At 47.1% G+C, this 21656-nt stretch overlaps 1 long non-coding RNA gene and 1 other non-coding gene across 2 annotated transcripts in view; one reads left to right on the top strand and one right to left on the bottom strand.

The window, feature by feature from the left end:
- LOC109272919 (uncharacterized) overlaps positions 1-21656 on the bottom strand; it is a 75343-nt gene that overhangs the window by 17686 nt on the left and 36001 nt on the right. The gene's annotated exons all lie outside the window — the stretch shown is intronic.
- On the top strand, positions 10722-10806 carry TRNAR-CCG (transfer RNA arginine (anticodon CCG)). Its single transcript has one exon. It is a non-coding gene; the product is annotated as a tRNA-Arg (tRNA).

Genomic DNA, 21656 nt, shown 5'->3' with positions numbered 1-21656 from the left:
TTGTCTCTTAGTTCCGGTAGGGTCCTGGGTTCAGGGTTTCAGAACTGTTTAAGAGTGACTTTCTGTTTTGACTCATCTTGCCACTGAACTTCAGTGAGCTTCAGTGTTTGGTATTTTCTTTTGCACGTTATTCTGGCTTTGAGAATGTTGATGGCAAACTTTAGAAATACGGTGGAAGGAAAAACTTTAACACATCTTCAGAAAAAGATCTCATTGAAGTTTTATATCTCGGCTTTTGCAGTTATCTTAAACTACTAAACTGTTCACAAGAGCTGCCGGAGATGTTGCTATTCCACAGTCCATCTCCACAGAAAGAAAATCTTCTGAACAAAAAGGCGTTAAAAACTCAAATTGAAAAACTGGTTGATCTAATCAACAAGGCGAATAATAGGATGGATGCCACCTGTATCGATTAGCTTTTGCTGTAGAACAAGCCACCCACGACTAGTGGCTCACATCAACAACCACGTTTTATTTAGGTTCCAATTCTATGGGTTGGCTGGGTGGTCTTCTGCTCCCGGCTGCTGGGCACTCCCCTGTATCATGATAGGTCAGCTAGTGGTTGAGACGATCTAGACTGGCTTCCCTTACATGTCCGACAGTCTACAAGCTGTCCGCTGGGTCACTGTGATTCTCCATGTGGCCTCACGGTCCAACAGGCTGGTTCGGATTCAGCTGCAAAGCAGTCCCTGGGATCCAAGCCCGGCGAGAGAAAGAAAACCCTGGTGGACAATTTTCAAGTCTCCCTTGCTTCGTTCACATTTGCCATTGTCCCAAGCCACACAGCCAACCAAAACTCAAGGGGTGGCCAAAGAGACTCTACCTCTTAATGGGATGCCTGCAACACCACAAGAGTGGATGCAGAGAGGGAAAGGCTTTGTGGCCACTCTGACGCTCTTTCATCGTAGCGTTTCCACGCGACTTACCCAGTCAGGTCCTCGTGGTGGCTCACCGAGGGAGCATCCGTTTCCATTTGATGGATGAAGCCACTGAGGCACAGGGAGGTAAAGCAGCAGGGTCACGGTTCTACCACGAACAGAGGGGGGACTTGTACTTGGTTCTGCATTGCTCTGAAGACTGCATTCCTAACCATTGTGCTTTGCACCTAACATGGTACCTGCTGTTAACAGGTTGCGAATCTGAATGTGAGGCTATCTTCTTTCCATGTGTTTAGGTGGCAGCTTCAGTCTGTGTTTATCAAATGTTTTCAAGATATTTTGCAAAGATTATTTTCATTACCGGTTCAATAAAACCTCAAGTCCCAGATGCGGTTAGTCAAGCTCTCTTCTCCTGAACTTTCAAACCCTGAGGCACTTTATGGTCAGGCAGCCTCAACCCCCGCCCACCCCCACCCCCAACTCCTTAGTGACATTCCTTCCTGCTTATAAACAAAAAATATCCTCTTTTTGGAAGCCATGAAATTCTGCTGCAGGTTCCACCCTTGAAAGAGACGAGGCTCAGAACCTCTGGGCTCATTCCCAGCCCACGCCTCCTCTCAAGACCAAGGGGGCAGTTCAGGGCCACATCCGGGGATGTTGCCTCAGTGCATAGATGAGAGGTGGTCATGAGAGGCTTTCACGTTTCGGACAAATTATGAGCCAGAAAGAAATGAAGCCGGAGCCACAGTGAGCCGTGCCTCCAGCGCTGCTCTCTGGCCAGTCTCTACAACGTCGGATTTTCTCCATTTCTCACTTCTTCTCCTCCGGCCTCGTCCATGCCCTTGCTTCCCACCCCTTCCACTTCCATTTCTTAGGATCCAAACATCCTTTCGTCTCCTCTCCATACCCTTCTTTGGCTGAGGAATGCCATTTAGCAGTAGAAACGAGCCCAAAAGATGCCTTCAGCCGCACTTTGAGAAGACGGACGACCCAGGAGGTGAATTACAGCCACGTGATGAATCTGGTACCCGTTTATTTTGAGGGGAAAGCAGCACATTATTTTTTTTTTTACTTACATCTATTCTAATTCTCCTCTGAAGTTTCCCATCGAGTAGGAATGAATTTATCTTCATTTGACAATTTTATGACCCAAATCAGCCAGTTCTGTCCATTTATCTGATTTAAAACGCAACCAAAGGACTGGGCTGCTTTCACAGAAATCCAAGCATGACCAGCAGTGTTCATTATCAACACAGATTTTTCATAACTTGTGAGTTTCCCAGCGTGGCTATTGGGGCCTGCTGGTTAAGCTTACCTCTTGAATGACCATTATTCAGCAATAGCAAATGATTCAGTAATGAAAACAGGGGCCTGATTTTTTTTTTTTCTTTTTAAAGATTTATTAAAGCACCTCAGAGGCTGTTTTTCATAAAAAACTCAGCCCTTAGAGTGGCTGACCTTAAAAATCTGTTTATCTAAGCTATATTCCCCCCAAACGCTGACCAACATGATAAATAATTTATTTAATGTTTCCTTAAATATTATTTTGTTTGGTTTAAACCCAAAGTAGAAACTCCTTCTCCCCGAAAGGAACACTGTCTCATTTTTGTATACAATGGAAACATTTGGGGACAAATAAAAGAAATAAAATATTTTTCACAAAATTTGGCTTACTGAGCGAATGCTGGCTAATCTAGGGGCTGTGGAATAAATGTGGTGATGTTAGGGAAGTTAAATTAGAAGCTGGGACTTTGAGTGAAGGTTATATACTTATTTTGAGCATTTCCTTATGCCCATAAGAAAATAAACATCCACAAATAAACACAGCCAGTAGGGCACAAAGGGGTAATCAATAGAAAAATGGTCCCCACCCAAGCCACAAGCAACACAGGGGCTGTGTTCATCTTGACAAGAATTCTTTCCCGGAGCTTTCGGTAAATCTAGAGCTCTGCCATATTGTAACCGTCCTTGAGGAGAATCTGTTAAAGGTTCCCATTTCCCTTGCACAATTGTCCCTCAATCCACGGGACCAGTAATCCCAGAATTCCTACCCCCGGGCTATAGAAGCTGGCCCTGACGCAGGCTAGACAATCAGATTCTACTCCCTGAAACTCTGTGACTGGTTACATCACACATGGGCTCAACCTGAACTGATTATAATCTGTGGCGTTTTTTTTTTTAATTTAAAAAAAAAAAAAAAAAACAGGAGAAGAAGGGGCCTCCCCCTCTTTGAGTCATGGAACTGGAAGCAAAGCAGAGGCTGCCCAAGAAGAAGAGGGAAAGGAGGCCATGGGAAAAGCAGAGCTAGGCGGTGGGAACGGTGATTTCTGATGACGACGCTACGTAAGTTCCCAAAGCCTGACCCTAAATTCCCCTCTCGCTCTCGGAGGCTGGCTGGAATCAGGACTGCCATGCTACTTCTAATACCCAAGAGTCTCGAATAATCCAGTGAATCAAGGATGAGACACAAGGGGCCCTCGGGGGATGTTTGTTTATTTGTTTGTTTGGCCTTAGTTTTCTCTTAGTAACTTAGATTTAGGTCTATCTGCAATCCCAGCATATCATTCTGCTCATCTTTTTTTTTCTTCTTTTTTTGATGGAAAGTTCCCTATAGAAACAGGATGGCAGGATGCCTAGTCAGATGCTTGCAGGGAAGAGTATGATGAATACATCCTAAACAAGAGAGTCCCTAAAAATACTCTTGCTGATTTTAGAACGTATCTTCAGATTACCATTAAACACGAGCGTGTTGCTCAATGACCTGGGAATCCTTACACTTTAAATATAATTATGAAACACGTCTGTGAGGGTTTATCTCCGGGCCAGCTAAAGACATCCTTGTCACCTTAAAACAGTCACCCTTTGAGTGATTGCTAGGTGCCACGTATTGTGTGGAGTGCTTTACATGTACGGCCTTATTATAACCACCCACAATCCTGTCTGGCCGCTACCCCCTAGGGTACCGTCCAACTTCACAGATGGAGAAAAGACACTCAGAGTGGTCCAGACACTTGTTCAAGGTCACACGGTTTATGAGCTGTAGAGGCTGGATGAGGTTCTGGGTCTAAGGAGCCCCAGCCTTCCTAAACTCTGGCCACTGTGATGAGAAAGTAAACAGCAGAGGGAGAGCCACCGAAGAGACCAGCTCTGTCACACGAGATTCAGGAGGGGCTATTACGAAGAGTCATCAGTGAGCAACAAACACCGAACGTGAGGTTAGACTATTCCAGGCTGCTACCCTGGTTCTGCCGTTTTCTTCCCACGTACTTTCAGATGCATCTTTTCATCTCACCACGCCTCAGGGTCCACGGCTGTGAAGCAGGCTGATAATACTGTAACAGAGAGCCTCCGGATACGATCCCGTCATCTGCAGAGGCAAATGCCACTCCTGGCGTCAAGAGGGAGGGTCCATTCGCCTCTCCTCGAATACCGGCTGGCCTCAGCACTTGTTGGGGCCGACGGGATGGGAAGGAAGTGATGTTGTGGAACTTCTGAGCCCAGGCCCGTAAGCTTCTGCTGCTTCCCTCTGGGGACCCAGACCCCATGCTGTAAGGAAGTCGAGGCTCGACTGGCACACAATTAGGGGGCCTGGAGGATGAGCAGACATCTTGAATGTTCAAGCCCTGACCAAGCTCCCAGGGACATGCAGCCTCGTGAAAAGCTCTAAGCAAGACCGGAAGAAAAATCGGCTCAGCCCAGGCACAAATCCGTGAGAGATAATGAATATTGTCATCTTAAGCCATGACCCTGCAAGCTGATAACTTATGCAGCAACAGATACCTAACATGCTTATTTCACTGGGGGGTTGGGGGGATTAAATGGGCTCATATATTTATTTTTTTAAAGTTTATTTATTTTGAGAGAGAGAGAGAGAGGGCAGGGGCGGAGCACAGAACGAGGAAGAGAGGGAGAACCCCAAGCAGGTCCTGCACCGTCAGAACTCATGAACCATGAGATCGTGACCTGAGTCGAAGTCAAAGGTCAGACGCTCAACTGACTGAGCCACCCAGGTGCCCCTGGGCTCGTGCATTTAAGGGCAAGAACACGAAGAACAGTGCTTGGCATTCATGCATTTCCCGGGCAAGGACTTTGTGCCAACACTGTTCTAGGCAACTGGGATACTGAGGAGAGCCAGACAGAGCCCCGCCCTCTCGGAGCTCACATTGTAGGAGGAGGAACAGTAAACGGCAACAACAAAACGATCCCAGTGCTGATTGCTACTCTACAGAGTTGCCTGTAGCAACTGTCTGTGCCTGCCGCTGATGACCCTCTGGTCGGGTGACCCTCGGGTCAGGCCTCCAGACGTCAGATGGCCTTGAAGCAGGGGAGGAGGCAGAGCCCGAGAGGCAGAAGACCTGTATCGCATGGTGGGGTGGGAGGCCTGCACCGACAGCTGTCCGAATGACGTGAGGAAGTGAGCCACGCCCTCGTGGTTCGCCCACGATCCCTACAGCACCCACCCCTCCGTGGATTTTAATCGCTTGTCATCTGCCTACCCTCACCCACTGCAAGCTCTCGGGGGCACTCAGAGGTGTTTCTCACTCCGGTTCTCTGCGGTTGGGGCAGTGGCTGGCACCCAGCAGGTGTCCAGGGAGCATTCTTGGAAACTGCGTGAATTCGGGTCCTGACCACACACTGCCCAACAGTGGGGCAAAAGTCACCGAGCTAAGAAGCGGCCCCCAAACACAGCAGCCACCCTCTGCAGGAGTCACCCACAACACAGTCCGGCTCCTCGCTTCGCAGATAAGCCTGTGGGCCCCTCGGCTGTCGCGTGACCCCCACACGCAGCCTGAGGAAGCCCTGCGTTACTGGGGCCTGGATGCTGGGGACAGCCCCGGTCCCCATTCCCAGGAGGAAAACGCTTACCTACACCTCCCTTGAACTGATCCCCTGCAGAAACTGCTGAAGTACAGAGGGCCCCCTAGACCATCTCCTCCTTCACCCAGCAGCCACACTGAAAGTTCCAGAGAGGACTCGTCGGGAAGGAAGGTTGATGGAGGGGAGGTTTCTGCCCGGCACCCCCCCACCCCACCTCATCTGCCCCCGGAAACCGTGCTGCGGTGCAGCGGGCCTCCTCAAAAACACCAAGTTCAGTTTCAAAGACAACACCTTGGTTGTGCACCCCCCACAGGCCCGTGGGCTGTGCCTCATCCCCCCCCCTTCCCCCCACCCTCCTCTTTATCCTCCCAGGACCTGATAGCAGGAGGGCACCTCGTCCTCGGAGCGGCCCCACATTCCACAAAGGGGGCCTTGCTGTTTGGCACTCTGGGAGAGAAAGCCCATCACAGGCCTTCCCGATGGAGCGCTCTCTCTCTCTCTCTCTCTCTCTCTCTCTCTCTCTCTCTCCACCTCTCCTCCAGCTGCTCCTGGTTCAAGCCGCTGCCTGCCCTGCCTAATAATGCCTTGTCACGCAGCGACAGAATTATGGTCTCACACTGGCTTCACATGTCACAAATAATTGTGCTCCTTGCACATCATATTGAAGTTGTCAGGACTCTCTTACGCCTATAATTTGTGTGAGTTGATCATACTTTGGTAAATCAGCAGGTCATGACCTGTGCCCTTTAGCCCCAGTGGCTGGCTGAGAGCGACCTACAAATCTCGTGACAGGGACAACAGAGAGGGTATGAACTGTTCAATTGCTCGTGTCTATCACCCGCCATGGAGAAGTGCTCTCGCCTTTTGCCGTCGCTTTAAATGGACCAGCGCGGCACCCCATGACATCCTGCCTTCGTTTCTTCACATCTGTTTCTCCCCCTTAGATTATTTTGAGCACTTTTGGATATTCCTTTTTTTTTTTTCTTTACCACAAGACCTTCTGGTGCCAAACCCAACTGTCTTTTCTTCCATGTGTTTTAAATAAATAATAATAATAATAAAAAACCTCTGGCATTTGTGATAAAGTCAGCAGACCTCACTCTGTGTCCAGCCCAACTGAATAGTGTTTCCCTCTCGTTCTAGCAATGGTTAAATCCCTCTGGCAGCTTTATGGGCTCCTTTGCTAACACTTTATTGGGTAACACGTTCACAAATAGTGTTCCTGAGCCTTTGTTTTCATTAAGGTACAACATGTACCATCAAGTTGCATTTAATTCACTGCTTCTATATTTTATACACTGTATCGCTGACCGAGACCTTCTGTATCTAATACTGAAAAGAGAGTAATAAAGTTTAAAATGCTTTTACTACCCAATATCTTCAATAATTGACTTCTAAAAAAAAAAAAAAAGAAAAAAAAAAACAGTGAAAAAGAAGTAAGATGACCAAGTCCTGGCCAGACTGATGTTCTGCAGATACACTGGAGTGAGGTCAAGAATAAAGTGGTTTTATGTGCGTCTGTTTCCAGGAAAGCTGTGGTATGTAAGTTAGGTGCTTAGAGAGCTGCTAACTCTCTCCTTGGGTTCAAGACAGAGAAGATGATGGGAGTGTGCATGTGGATATCCACTCCAGTTGCTTCTTTGGCCATTCTTTGGCAAAGCTACTCCACCCCTGCAGAAAAGTACACTAATCCGGCAGGTCCAGAGGCAGATGGCAACATCCAACGTCCCATCCTTCGATGCCAGAGTGCGTGGACCATGCCATCTGTTGGTACAACAGCAGGTGTAGGGCGATGGGTAAAATGGAAACCAAATGAGCCAAGCCCTCACTCCACCCCGTACAAGGCACGTGCATTTAATTTCTAAAGGCATCAACCGAGGGGACGTGAACCAAGAAGGGTAATCAGCAGCACACACAACCAACACCAAGTTCGATGAGGGACACGAAGCCAAGTCGTTCCACTGTTTTGGAACAAGTGGCTGTCTGATTCATAGGCACAGACCGGGACTGATTCTAGGCACTAAAAGATATTTCACTTTTGACTCAATTTACAGACTGCTAGTCACCAGTGTAGAGCAGGGAGTGGGGCAAGAAGAGGGGTGGAGGAAGGAAATGTAGACGCCAGGTCACAACTGTAAACCTGCAAAAAAAAAAAAAAACCCCATCTTCAAAGCTAATTCAGTGCAAATGTAGACGGTCATGGGTTCTACATTTACCTTTTAGCTCTGTTCGCTGAAAGAATTCAGTGGAAAGGCGGACAGGGTTTCAAACCACTGCACCACCTCTGACCAGCCTGGTGACCTTGACAAATGACCGCCACTCTCTGGGTCTCAGTCTCCTCATCTATACGGGATTTGGCATGTAGTGGGCGGTGAGCATATCTTGATTTTGTCTCAGTCTGGATTCTCATTTGTGAGCAAAGTAGCCCAATGGCTAACTGAAGCAGAAAAGGAATTTAAAAGGAAGATGTCACATGGCTTACAGGGTCTACAGGAAGCCTGGAGAGCTGAGATGGAAAATGACCCCGAACCGAGAGAGCTGCAGAGCAGCGAACACAGTTGAGGTCATGCCTTGGGCGTTGTCTGGTTACAATGCTATCCTCGGCACCACGACCACCGGCCATTTGGTGCCACCACCCGACTCCAGACTTCTCTATGAGCCTCTGCTTTGTCCCTTCCAGATTCAAAGTCCCTGGCAGCATCTTTGAATGGCCAACCCCAACATGGCCATGCCTAAGCTGTTAGAAGTCAGAAGGAGAAAATAGACTTAGAAACTTGGAAGATGTTCACCATAGCTCCGGAAAATCCTTGACCAAGTATTCTCTTCATTCTTGTTCGCTACACAGAGCTCGGGGAGACGGCGTTCAGGTTCCAGGTTTTCCTCACAACCACTTTAATATAGTATATTTTTTGTAACCTCTTCAGCTTGTCCAAAGCCACATAAAGAAAAAGTGACAATGTTTGGAAGGAAAACCCACACATCTCTGATTCCTGTTGTGTCCACACTAGCGCACGTGGAGTGACTATGGAAAAATTCCAGAGGAAAGTGTGGGACGATGGGTCCCCACTGGAGCTGCAAACGCTGGCTACCAAGTGCAAAGTCACTTTTGACTTCTGAACCCGTCACCGGTGAGACAGAGTTTTACAGAAGTGCCTCAGCTGGAGAAGCAAAATGGCGCCTTGGCCAAGTCTACGGATAAGAAGAGGATGCCAAAAGTACCCTCAAAAAACTGGAAGATTCAGTTATATATTCCATTTTGAGCAGTTATGTTCTAGGCATTAGGCTAAGTGCTTTTGTGGCATTATTCTACTTAACGGTCAAAATACATCAGCAAGGTATTTATTATTATCCTTATTTGACAGATCAGGAAATCAAGGTTCAGAGGCTAAGAGCATGCGGAATAACATAGACATGGCACAAAACCTGGGCCTCAGAGCTTTGGCTTCAAAGCGGCACATGCCCACAGATGTCACTGAGTAGTGGCAGGGGGTAAGAAGGACACCGGAATCTCAGGGTGCGACAGCACGGGGACTTAAGAAATTCCTGACGATCTCCTAATCTCAAAACCAGTATTGTTTGGACTGAGCGATCAAGGGACAAAAAGCCAAGGAAGATTTCATGATCTGGAAACTCTCAGTCCCTTTAATATGAAAATGCTCGACATAAAGTATTAAAGATGTAAGGATTCCGAGGTTGCAGGCGGCCAAGGGAGATTAAGAGCTTCTTTCCCCAAATGAAGTGCACAGTGTATCCATTACGGGGCATGGAGATTTCTCCTCCCTCCCCCCCCACCCTCTCCACTTAATAGGCAAAATGCTAGAAACTTTGAAGAAATGTTTTCTTTGTTCTTCAAGTTCCATGATTAATTAGGTATAAGCCATGTTTCAAAATGTTTCGTCATTTATTTGTAATTCTCCCCAGAGCATGTATAGTAACTTGGCTCAGAACGCATAGATCACATTGCAAATACTACTCACAGGCTGAAACTTTTTGTTTCCTTCTCTTCCCCTCTCTGCTTTCCCCTATGACACTGGAGTTGAAGAACAAAGCCGGATTTCAATCCGAGAGCACGCCCCGCTCTGTATGGATCTCCCTGGCCCATCTGTAACCTCCGGAAGAGGGACTGCAACTGGAAATGGCCAAGGGGGGGCAGCCTGGGACCCACACGTGGATGGAGGCTTTGGGGTTGCTTCAGTCCCTGGTCAAGTAAAGATGGGCATTTGCTTCTAGACCACCTTTATCTCTCTATCTCCATCCACGCCACCCCACCCCCCTTCCCGGGAGTAGCTCCCAAGTATAAACTAGCGAGCAGTGTTAGTACAGTGGTAAATTGTGAAGGCCTGACTCAGCTCTTGGAGCTTCGTTTCTCTTATCTGTAAAATGGGGACAATAATAGCCTGCGAGATGCGTTAGGGCAATCCTGGGATTGAATACGGCTTCGTGCGGTACTCCATTTAGAGCGTGCTTTCTTTGAATATTTCCTGTTGCTTTTATTACTGTCCGTTTGGCTCAACTCCCCACGCCAAACATGCACACGTGCCCACACCCCCCCCCCCCTCGCCCCCAGGGCTGTTCCTTCCTCCTCCTGTCAGGATCCCTCACCTGCAGCCTCTCACTTTGAGGCAGCCCCTCACTTTGGAGTACCTAAGTTGCCACATTTTTTGCTTCCCTTCACTCTTATCGAAGCAAATACTCCTCTTCCAAAGCTCAGATCCAAAGTCGTCGCCTCCTCCTAGAAGCCTGCACTAGTAGTCCCAAGAAGTACCAATGATTTGCCCTGTGCTCACTGTCCTCACTTTGCAGACTATTAGAACTAGTTGAACAGCCTGGTCGCCCTTATGGGCAGGGTGCGGCCAAGGGTGACGCATGGGCTGGATAAACTTCACCTGCCTGGAGTTTCGAAGTATGTTACACTTGGGGCACCCGGGTGGCTCTGTTGGTTAAGCGTCCGAATTCAGCTCAGGTCACGATCTCGCAGTTCATGGGTGTGAGCCATCGCCCTACCCATTGAAAAAATGGAGGGGCGCCTGGGTGGCTCAGTCGGTTGAGCGTCCGACTCCGGCTCAGGTCGTGATCTCACGGTTCGCGGGTTCAAGCCCCGCGTCAGGCTCTGGGCTGACAGCTCGGATTCTGTGTCTCCCTCTCTCTCTGCCTCTTGCCCGCTCATGCTCTGTCTCTCTCCCAAAAATAAATAAACATTTAAAAAGAAATTTTTTTAAGTATGTTGCACTGACCCACTCGGTGCATTAGTTTCCTAGGACTGACATAGAAAAAGTGCCACAATTTGAGTGGCTTACACCACAGACATTTATTGCCTCACAGTCCTGGAGGTCTGAAGTCCGAGATCAAGGTCTCAGCCGGGTGGGCTCCTTCAGGGCTCCGAGAAAATTTGTTTCCGGCTTTGCCGCTAGCTTCAGATGCTCTGTTGCCAATCTTTGGCGTTCCTTGATTTGTGGAGCATCACCCTGATTTCTGCCTTCATCCTCACATGGCGTTCTCCCTGTGCGTGTCTGTCTCCATGTCCAAATTTGCTCTTTTTATAAGGACACGTTATATTGGTTTAGGGCCCACCCCAATGACTTCATTTTTTTAAATGTTTATTTTATTTTGAGAGAGAAAGACTGCACACATGAACAGGATAGGGGCACACAGAGAGAGAGAGAGAGAGAGAGAGAGAGAGAGAGAGAGAGAGACAGAGGGAGATGGGGAGAGACAGAATCCCAAGCAGGCTCTGCATTGTCAGCGCAGAGCCCGACACGGGGCTTGATCTCATGGACCACGTGATCATGACCTGAGCCGAAATCAAGAGTCAGACGTTTAACCAACTCAGCCCCCCAGGCTCCCATTTTAAAAAAAAAAAGTCGTTTAAATTTATTTTACCTAATGACTTCATCTTAACTTAATCTATAAAGACCCTCTTTCCAAATAAGGTCACATTCACAAGTGCTGGGGGGGTCAGGACCTCAACATCTTTGGGTAGACACAACTCAACCTATAGCACGGCAAGGTTAACAGCTCTGAGGCTATGTTTGAAGTCAGAGGATAAGTCAGGGCCGCATGGGTTTATTCCGCGCCTAATTATAGCAAGGGCAGGGTGCTGAGAAGTCTGAGCGGGTCTCACCATAGTAACACCTGAACCTGTATTTCTCCTCAGACTCAGGCTGGTGGTTCTCACCCTGCCTGCCTCAATAGAATTACCTGGGAATCCTAAGGACAAGACAAATAAAACAAGACAAAAACTACCACTTCCGGAGGTGGGGGAAGACAGAGTCGATCTGTCTTCAAGCATCATCGTTTCAGGTACAGCCAGGGCTGGGAACCTCTGTACTAGACTAAACATACGAGCAACCCATGTGGTTTTTCCCTGGTCCAGCCTGAGAGGCATTTCTTGCTTGGGGGCTGACAATGTACTCAGGATGTTTAAATGACTCTTAAAAAATTAAACTGACCTCTTACGTAGAATTTTATGAAGAATATAGAACGTTAAACTTCTCCAGATGGTTGACATTAAGGAGGAAAGACTCTCCTTTGAAACAGGCAGCCGTTGCCTTATTGTTAGACTAGTTCTGATGGTACCGACTCCTGCCCAAGGGGAGAAGTGTAGGCTAAGTTTTTAGTCGCACACAGTAAGTACTTTGAGATCCAGGAGGGAAAGGTTTTGTAAGTGAAGACACCATTGTTGGCTACTCCTGTGGTGGCCGGAATGATATTCCAGATTAATACTCGATCTGGCTGGCTGGTTCACCAGGGACGTGGTAGAATCGGTGCCTGGCCTTTCCACTGGAGAAACGAGCTGGTGTATGAGGGTATGCAGACAGCTGGAGAAAAATGAACAATTTGCTGGCCAGGCTTTTGGTAGAAAAGATAGCAAGAGCACTGATAGTGATAATAATATCACTAATAATAGCTAACACTGATATGAGTACATTTGCCCCTGATGGTTATAGTACGAACGCCTGTATCGTTAACTTTTCAGGCCGATTTTCTAACGGCCAAAATTCCGTTTTGAATATCCGGCTACTCGAACGCCTACCTTCTTCCCTGTGTCTTAGAAATACGAACACAAGGAAGATTCTTTGGAAGTTGAAGGCATCTTTATTTGGCACAGGTCATTGAAGAGTCTAGCAGGACAAAAGATGCCCAAATGGGTGTGTCAGTCTTTGGTGAACTGAGGGCCAGACGCCTGAGCACAAGTTGCAAGAAACAGCAAAATAACGGGTGTGTAGGCCTATAAAAGGACTGGGAAATTACTCATTCTGATCCAATTCCTTTTTCTTGTTTCAGAGGCAATTGCGGGAGGAGGAGGAGAGGAAAATGGTATAGTCCGTGAGGACTGGCTGCGTGGTTAGTTGCAGAAGGTACAAATCCCAGAGATAGAAACGATGCCTGGGGTAGTGCTGTCTTCACCAGAATGCATAGAATAGCACAAATGATCTTTCATCATTTCCACAAGTTTGCCCTCAATTTGATTACACGGGTCCCAGCAGATCGCGTCCAGCAGAAAGGGGAGGAAGGTACAAACTTTGCCTGGGTCACGTGAGTGACGGTCAGGTTAGGGACAGAGGAGCCCTCTTCTGCCAAGAAGTTGATCTCCAGTATTTATTTGGGTGCAAACCAAAGTAGAATAATGGGGAAGGAGGTCCTTCATGTAAAAGAAACTCAAAAGCTTTACAGACTGAATTAGGTGTAATCCTTATGGGATCCCTAACAGCTCATAAATAACTTTTAATGAGATTTCCAGCAAGTCAAATAGCACGTGGGGGAAAAAGTATTCTTTTTTATTTTTGTTATTTTGTTTTCAATAAAGCACATACTTCATATCGTTGTTTTCCCAACCCGTAACCGAAAGAAGGGAAACCATTTCAATAAGAAGAGATTAGTACTGAAAATATTTAATTAACTGATAGGGACAGGAAACGCTTGAATATGTCATTGAAAACTCTTGACATTGACCACTAATCTATGGAAACTTATAGAGCGGAGTCTAAAGCATGTTCCGGAGTTAAGCAGAGAAATAAATCAAGGTTTGCAAATGTCATTTAAGTTTTCACCTGTCCCACGATTCAAAATTATTGGCTTCCCAATGAAAAGCATATGTTGTGTCCCTTGCCTGGGGAGTAGTAATGAAGTGAGGCAGACACTCTCCAGCTCTCCCTCCCATCGTGCCCCTCTTGATTTCCCATCGAGTGAAAATAATTACTGTATCCTTAAGGGAGCGCTTCCCTGGCTTCCCTGCGTCTGGTCTCCCGATAAGCACTGCCATGCTGGCTCCTCTAGCCCTGCCCCTCTTCCTTGAGGGACCACGGTTTGATTTATGAGAAAATAGTTGGCAAATTGCAGTGTCCATCTTGATGGATGACATCATTTGGACCATTTTGCTGATCACGTATGACTACCTTTTTTTGTTCAGCCTCGTCGCAATTGATCCGCAGCTCCAACAGCCGAAGACGGGGGGAAAATAGCAATTGCCTTTTTCTTGGAGAGGCCACCAAGCAGAAAGGGCTCTGGCCTTTTGTTCCCTTGAAACCCACAAGTGGTGTTTGGACCCTTTGCAAAGAGCGCTCACGGATGGTATCTTCGATGATCTGAAGACTTAGAGGAAGGCAACACAGGCAGAGTTCCCCTCATTCAGAAGAAGAAAAGTGAAATTCCGGAGAGACGGAGTGCTTTGCCCAAGGTCACACAGTCAGTCAACCGTGGGGTTCAAATCTTGGTCTCTGGACTCCAGAGCAAGTGGCCATTTCTCTTTCTGTTGCCTCTAGGTGGAGGGGGATGTACATTTCATGACAGAATCGAACTTCCTCTGTACTAGTCGCTTCTATTCCACCTTCTCCGGCACAGTTACCGCTGTGGCCCTGACTCAGCCCCACACCTCTGATGTCTCCTCCCCATCTCTCCTCCTGGCTACCACCAGCCTTAGAGTTCTCCAGACCAAATCTGGTGTCTGGCCGCACGACTTAACAATGTTACATGTCTCCCCTGCCCCACTGCTTGTCTCTCCACACTTTCCATTTTATCCCCTCTAACAGGAAAGTTATGGCGGTGGGGGGTGGAGTCCAAACTTCTGTGAGATACCGAGCTTCATCTTAAACTTTAATGTGGATTTTTTACTCTACTCAATATATTCTTAGCTGTTTGTTTGGTTTTGTTTTCATTTAGAAACGGAGTATTTCTCTAAACTTCTTCGAGTACAATCAATGCCCAGGAAAGCTACCTCATCTTTAGCCTGCAACTTTGTGCACTCCCTAGTGTGCCCCCTAGTTTCAGGAGCTAGGTCCCAGGGGATCAAGTCCAGAGCTTGGCGTAGACTAACAGGTTCTTGTAGAGCTGGTCCTCCCTCCTCTGCCTCATATCTACCACTCACCCCCCAACTCCCTCCCACTAAAGGCACCCCAAGCCTCCAAACATCAGTGACTCTGCACATACTGTTCCCTCAGCCTGCAAGTCTCTTGTCCCTTCACCTCCAGCATGCATGGTTTGCATCCCTGGGACGTGGCTGTGGTTCTATCCCCTGCACCCCATTCGTGGTAGCAATTAATCCTGTGGGTGCTAATCACTTAATGGGCATGTCTGTCTTTGCCACCAAACTAAGCTGCCCGTTATCTTCACCGTCGCATACCAGTGCCCTATAGACCTGGCACAGATGAGGCAGTAGGTAAATACCGGTAAAAGGTAGTAACACATTTTCACTAGGAAATTTGTTTTCTGATACAAGCCTAATCGCTTGTATCGTATAGCTTCTAAGAGCTTCCACGCATTCAAAAAAAATAAAACTCCAGGGAGCATCTCTTCTGTATGCCAGGCGCACGATCTAATTTAATGTTTCATGCCACGAAGCACACACAGTCGCTCCGACTTCCCTCAGCCCCTTGACATGACTTAAAGGTAAAGTCCAGGCACTGGACTTGGACTTCTGGGCTCCACGGCCCCCTCCCTGCCAGCTCTGTATGACATCAGCTTCTTCATCTGTAGAAGGGGATGATAAGGGTACAAATGGGAGGCAGCATCCCTCGGTGGTGACGAGCAGGGGCTCCAGGAATAACAGCCTAGGTCACGGATCAGCGAACTACAGCACATGAGCCAAATCCAGCCCCCCGTATCATTTTGTGTGGCAGAGAGTGATGTTTATCATTTTAAACGCGCCAAAAAACCAAAAGAGTAATGATACGCTGCGACCCATGAACATTAAATAAAATCCCAATGTAAATGTTGAGCAGTAAAGTTTTATTGGAACACAGCCCTGCTCGTACGTTTCTATGTTGTCTGTCATTGCTTTTGTACGACACCGGCAGTGTTGAGCAGCTGTTCACAGAGACTGGTCAGCCCGCCAACCCCCAAAATACTGGCTTTCTGACCCTCTACAGAAGTGGGCTAATCCCTGACCTGGGTTCAAATCCCAGCTCTGCCCATTACCAGCTCTGCGACCAGTTTTCTCTATTGCAAAATGGAGATCATTTTCAAAAAGTGGAGATAATAATTCTGTCTGTTTCCCAGGGCCTTAGGAGATTAATAAAGTGCTTGGTAAGGGCCCAGTAAATGTTAGCTAATATTACTAAGCTACCTTCCCCGAGGACTGGAATTTGCCAAGTGGCAGAGCGGGGGGAGAAGGGCGTGCTAGTGCCAGCTGTGTGTGGAGCTCCAACTTGACCGATTCAGAGAGGCTGAGGTGAGATGTAAGCCAAGCTGAGTAGAAGGAAGAAGCCAAGGGCCTAGGTACAGGCGCCCAGGGGATCCCCCGTGAGCACCCTTCCAAACGGCCTGCACACAACCAAGGCCGGATCACAACGTGAAGAGTTCCACATTGGGTTTAGATGGGACCAACTCAGAAGCCGGTGAAGAGCAAGCAAGGGGTAGAAGTAAAGGGTTCTGGAAGATTCCTCAGGTCTCAGACAGCACTCCACTCAAGGGCTGGCTTAAAGGGATAGGCGTGCCATTCCCCTCTACTGATGAGGAGACAGAAGCTCCAGGTGGGCCAAGGGCTTGCCCAAGACAACACAATTTGGAAATGACTATATCCAAAATGCCCTATGCCCAGCCCAGGGCTTTTCCCTCTGCTTCACTCTGCCAACTTTCCTACTCAATGTCTCAGTTTCAATCCTTCGGTGGCCCTTCTGAACACCATCAGTACTAAGGGAAACGAGCTGGTCTCTGTTGTGTTGTTTTGTCTTTTCCAAGAACAGAGAAGAGTGATTTTTTTTTGAAACCATCAAGCAAGAATTAAGGGTGTTTTCTCCCTCCCTGCAGTTAGATTCCTTGTTGCTAGATGCAGTGGGCACCTGTTCTGCCGACTCAGCTATGCAGCCAGGCCTCTGATGGGAGCTCTCGCCTACGTCTCCCTCACACAGTTCAATGACAATGACAACCCTGCAAATGGCAAATTGTTCATGACATTAGAGCAGTAAGGATCCAAGACGCATTGAAAGAAGTTAGGGGTGGAGCACCTGGGGGGCTCAGTCGGTTACGCACCCAACTTCGGCTCAGGTCATGATCTCACAGTTCATAGGTTCAAGTCCCGCTTCAGGCTCTGCACTGACAGCTCAGATCCTGGAGCCTGATTCGGATTCTGTGTCTCCCTCTCTCTCTGCCCCTCCCCTACTCGTACTCTCTCTCTCAAAAATAAACATTAAAAACATTAAAAAAAAAAAAGAAGAAGAAGAAGGAGTTAGGGGAAAAGAAGGCTAAGAAAAGCAACAAGTAATTCAAGGATCTAGGCTAAACATAAACCTATAAATCTCAACAGACGCTTGAGAAAAAATGTCTTTACAATGTCTACATGTCTTTGAAAGAAAGTTCCAGATCCGAAGCTCCTCTTATTTATTATTCCTAACAAATGTGACTGCCGAAGAAGCCTAGGTTCAGAAAGGCATCCTCCAAGGGCAGGGCGGAGACAATTATGCTTCAGAGCCTGGAGACCCAGAATGTTTTGTGCTCAGTCGAAAGTGGGGATTCTTGTTTATTTGACAATTTTTCTTCCTTGGACATTGTATTTAAACAAGTGTCTCCTTTTGGTCCAGTGTTTCTTCAAATTTATTTATAGAAGAACTTTTCCTTCCCCCCGTCTAATCTGTTTTTCATATTTTGGTGAAAGGGATAATATATAAAATTTTACAAGGGTTTAGCTTTCTTTATATTTCCTAAATGTCAGCATCTGCTGTTCCCATTAAGCAAGTGATGTCCATTCATAGACTGGCTCCATCTTTAATTCATGCTAAAGAGCAGTGCAGAAATTTAAAGAATACACTGCCTTCCTATGTCTTTGGGGAAGCTTCTTTTTTAAAAAAATCTATCTAGCATTCTTTGGTTAGTTTCATTCTGCTCATATCTTTAATTTTCAAGGTTTCCCCTTTAAATCTCTTTTCCCAAATGACAAAATACGGAGCATTATTATTTTCTGATTTCTGCCAAAAGCATGCTTTTTTATGCTGTAAGTTTCTCACTAGAACGCATTGAAATTTTAGGCTTTAGGGCTGAGGAAAGAGGGAGAGCTAGCAAGCAGAATGCACACAGAGTTTCTCATTACGCATTACAATGACCCTCGAAATACTATACTCCTGCTGAGACCGCCTAAGATTTGGTAAGACTTTAGAAAGCTCCAATTTGAGTTTATAATCTCCTAAAAGTGATATAAATCCAAAGGTTTGCTTGGTTCCTGTGATGTCACCAATACATTTAATTATGTGAGAGAAACGTTTGGATAGCATCATGGAAAACATACACACACAAGTGCACACACACATACGCAAGATGCGATAGTTCAACCGTGGGCCAACGGATTAATGCCAATTTCAGAATCGTCACCTAAAAAAGTCTTGTCTCCAAATCTTTTATAACGTTGGGGTGCCTGGGAAGCTCAGTCGGTTGAGTGTCTGACTTCGGCTCAGGTCACGACCCTACGGTTTGTGAGTTCTAGCCCCGCATTGGGCTCACTGCTGTCGGCACAGAGCCCGCTTTGGATCCTCTGTCCCTGACTCTCTCTGCCCCTTCCCTGCTCATGCTCCCTTTCTCTCTCTCAAATATAAATAAACATTTAAAATATCCTTTATAACACTTTCATTATTGTTGTTAATAATAATAATGGTTTGAAATAAAATTATAGTTTGGGCAAAAAATAGTGTTGTCCCTCATTTGCCGAGACGGTCCCCTCGAACAAGGCTTTGTTGGGCAGTTTGCATTTTTTTAATATGTGGGCACAACAAATTTCTCCTTAAAGACCTCTGCACATTACAATCACTTATATATAGAAATCCATTTAAATTGACAAGCTGATGAATGGCCTGTCCGGGTAATATAGATGACGGTGGGTAAACATATTGGGTGCAATGTATTTTAATGATGTCTAAACAGTCAGATGTTAGTACACCTAGCTGGGAAAGGTCTGTTGAAATTGAACCTGCTTGTTTTCTTCAAGTTTGTTCCCAGTAATTTATGAGTTTGAATGTGGTCTGCAAGTTTGTGTTTCCTCTGGTTTGCCCTCCTTTGGAGTTGAGTTGGGGCTCTGCTCCATTAGGCTGGCAAATGAGTTGCCTTGAATTTAAGTAGTTCCTGGGAGTGGAGTTGCTTACACACAATTAGTCCCCAAAATCAGAGTGAATCACTCATTCCTCTGCCACCTCACACGGCCCTGGGGGTTCTGGTTCTAGAAAGGGTCTAGAGCAGTGCGTGGGTTGGTAGATGGGCTGGAAATCACGTGAGGTAACATCAAAAACGTAGCATCATTTATGTTGTATCTTAGCCCAAAGTGTGTAATTGAGCCCATCAGGTTTTTTTTTTTTTTTAATGTTTATTTATTTTTGAGAGAGACAGAGTGTGAATGGGGGAGGGGCAGAGAGAGAGAGAGAGAGAGAGAGAGAGACACGGAATCCGAAACAGGCTCCGGGCTCTGAGCTGTCAGCACAGAGCCCGACGCGGGGCTCGAAGTCAACGAGTGTGAGATCATGACCTGAGCCGAAGTTGAACGCTCAACCGACTGAGCCACCCAGGTGCCCCAAGAGCCCATCAGGTTTTAGATAGTGGATCCAGCTTATCAGAAATAGGGGCGGTACAGCAGCAACGGAAACACCACTCCAAGGAAACAACCAGACAAACCGAGACAGCAGGGCATGTCCCAGAGCCTCTGGCCTGACCTCTCCACCAAGTCGGTGGCATAGAGAAGAGATCTGAAGGCCATCGCAAGTGCACGCAACGTGGAGTACTGGTTTATACTGCAGTTTGGACAGGCAGCTGTAATGGATATTCTGGCTCCAGTTGGGGGAAATTAAATATGGTCTGGCTTTTAGGAGAGATAAGATTTTACTAAAGTGGAAGGGTAGAGTTGACCAAAAAAGTAAGTTACAAAAGAGGATGTGCAGTATGATCTCATGTTGGTTAAAATTTTAAAAATAAAAATAAAAATGTGTGTGTGTGTGTGTGCAGGCATGCATGTGTGTGTGTGCGTAAAGATCTGGAAGGATATGCACACATATACTAAATTACACTGGTGACTTTGGGGGTGTGTGTGTATTAGTTTTCTGTCACTGCTGTAACAAATTACCACAAACTTAGTGGCTTAAAACAACACAAATGTATTATAGTTCTGGAAGTCAGAAGTGTGAAAACAGGTGTGTGAAAACAAGAAGCCAGAGGGTGAAGACAGGTGGTTCGGTGGGTTAAACGTCCGACTCCTGATTTTGCCTTAGGTCATGATCTCACAGTTCGTGAGTTCGAGCCCCACATCGGGCTCTACTCTGACAGTGCAGAGCTTGCTTGGGATTCTTTCTCTCCTTCTCTCTCTCTGCCCCTCCCCACTCATGCTCTCTCTCTCTAAATAAATAAACTCTAAGGAAAAAAAAAATAGTGTGAAAACAGTCTCACTGGGCTAAAATCAAAGTCTCCTTCTGGAAGTTCTGGGGAAGAATCCATCGTCTTGCTTTTTCCAGCTTCGAAGGGCGGCCCGCATTCCTTGGTTCTTGGCCCCACATCGCTCCAGCCTCTGCTTCCTTGTCACAGTGCCCTCTCTGATTCTGGCCATTCTGCGTCCCTCTTAAAGTGACCCTCGTGACGATATCTACTCCACCAGATGATCCAGGATAACGTCCCGTCTCAAGATCTTAAACTTAACTGTAATTGCCAAGTCCCTCTTACTGTGGAAGGCAACACACCCACAGCTTCCGGGGAACAGGACGTAGATATCTTTGGGGAAGAGGAAAGAACTGTTCGGCTTATCACAGGGGGTGACTTCTTCATCTCTTTGTTTTTATGTGTAATTTCCAATTTTATACAGTACACATGGCCTGGTTCTTTAATATTAACATCAAAACGGTATCTAATTTTTCTTGCTTGGGAGCCCTACGGTCCAGTTCTTGGTGAACCTCCCCTTGCAGAGGACAAAGAGATGATGACGAGCCAACTCCACGGAAGACGAGCCAACTCCACGGGGCTGGGGCGGGATGGCAGAGTTACTGCCGATTCCTTCCAGATCCGGGATCGGACATCAGCACAGCTCACTCCACACTGAAAGGGTCCCATTCCAGGCCAGCATCCCCAATGCCAGGCACCATCATCGCTCGAGGTCCCCACGTGTGCCACACCCTGTGCTCAGAGAAGGACCTCAAACCCCGAAGTACACATCTGGCCCCTATTTCACAGAAGAGGACAACGGAGCTCAGAAAGGCTAAGGAACTTGCCCAAGGCCACAGTTTGTTACGCAGTGAAGTCCTAAACCCAGCGCCTGGGCTCTTAACCCCCACGCATATTTTCTCGCTGAAAAGACCTGAAAGGGTCAATTCGTTTCTCTGTAACCATGAGCAGGGAAAGTGCCTGTCTTGGAGTTAAAACTGAAGAGAGTGCATACTGGGAGAGGCCTTCTCTGTCGCCAGGTAGAAGCTTCCCATTGTACAGAGGAGCAAACTGGGGCCCAAGTCAGTGCGGCCAGTCAGTGCGAGGGCCAGGAAAGAATTCAAGGATCCTGGCTTCTTGCCTGCC

Source organism: Panthera pardus, unplaced genomic scaffold (genome assembly GCF_024362965.1).
Source record: "Panthera pardus isolate Hobbes unplaced genomic scaffold, ASM2436296v1 HiC_scaffold_22, whole genome shotgun sequence".
Taxonomy (NCBI): domain Eukaryota; kingdom Metazoa; phylum Chordata; class Mammalia; order Carnivora; family Felidae; genus Panthera; species Panthera pardus.
Note: the sequence above shows the minus strand (reverse complement) of the source record. Positions and strands in the feature narration are given on the sequence as shown.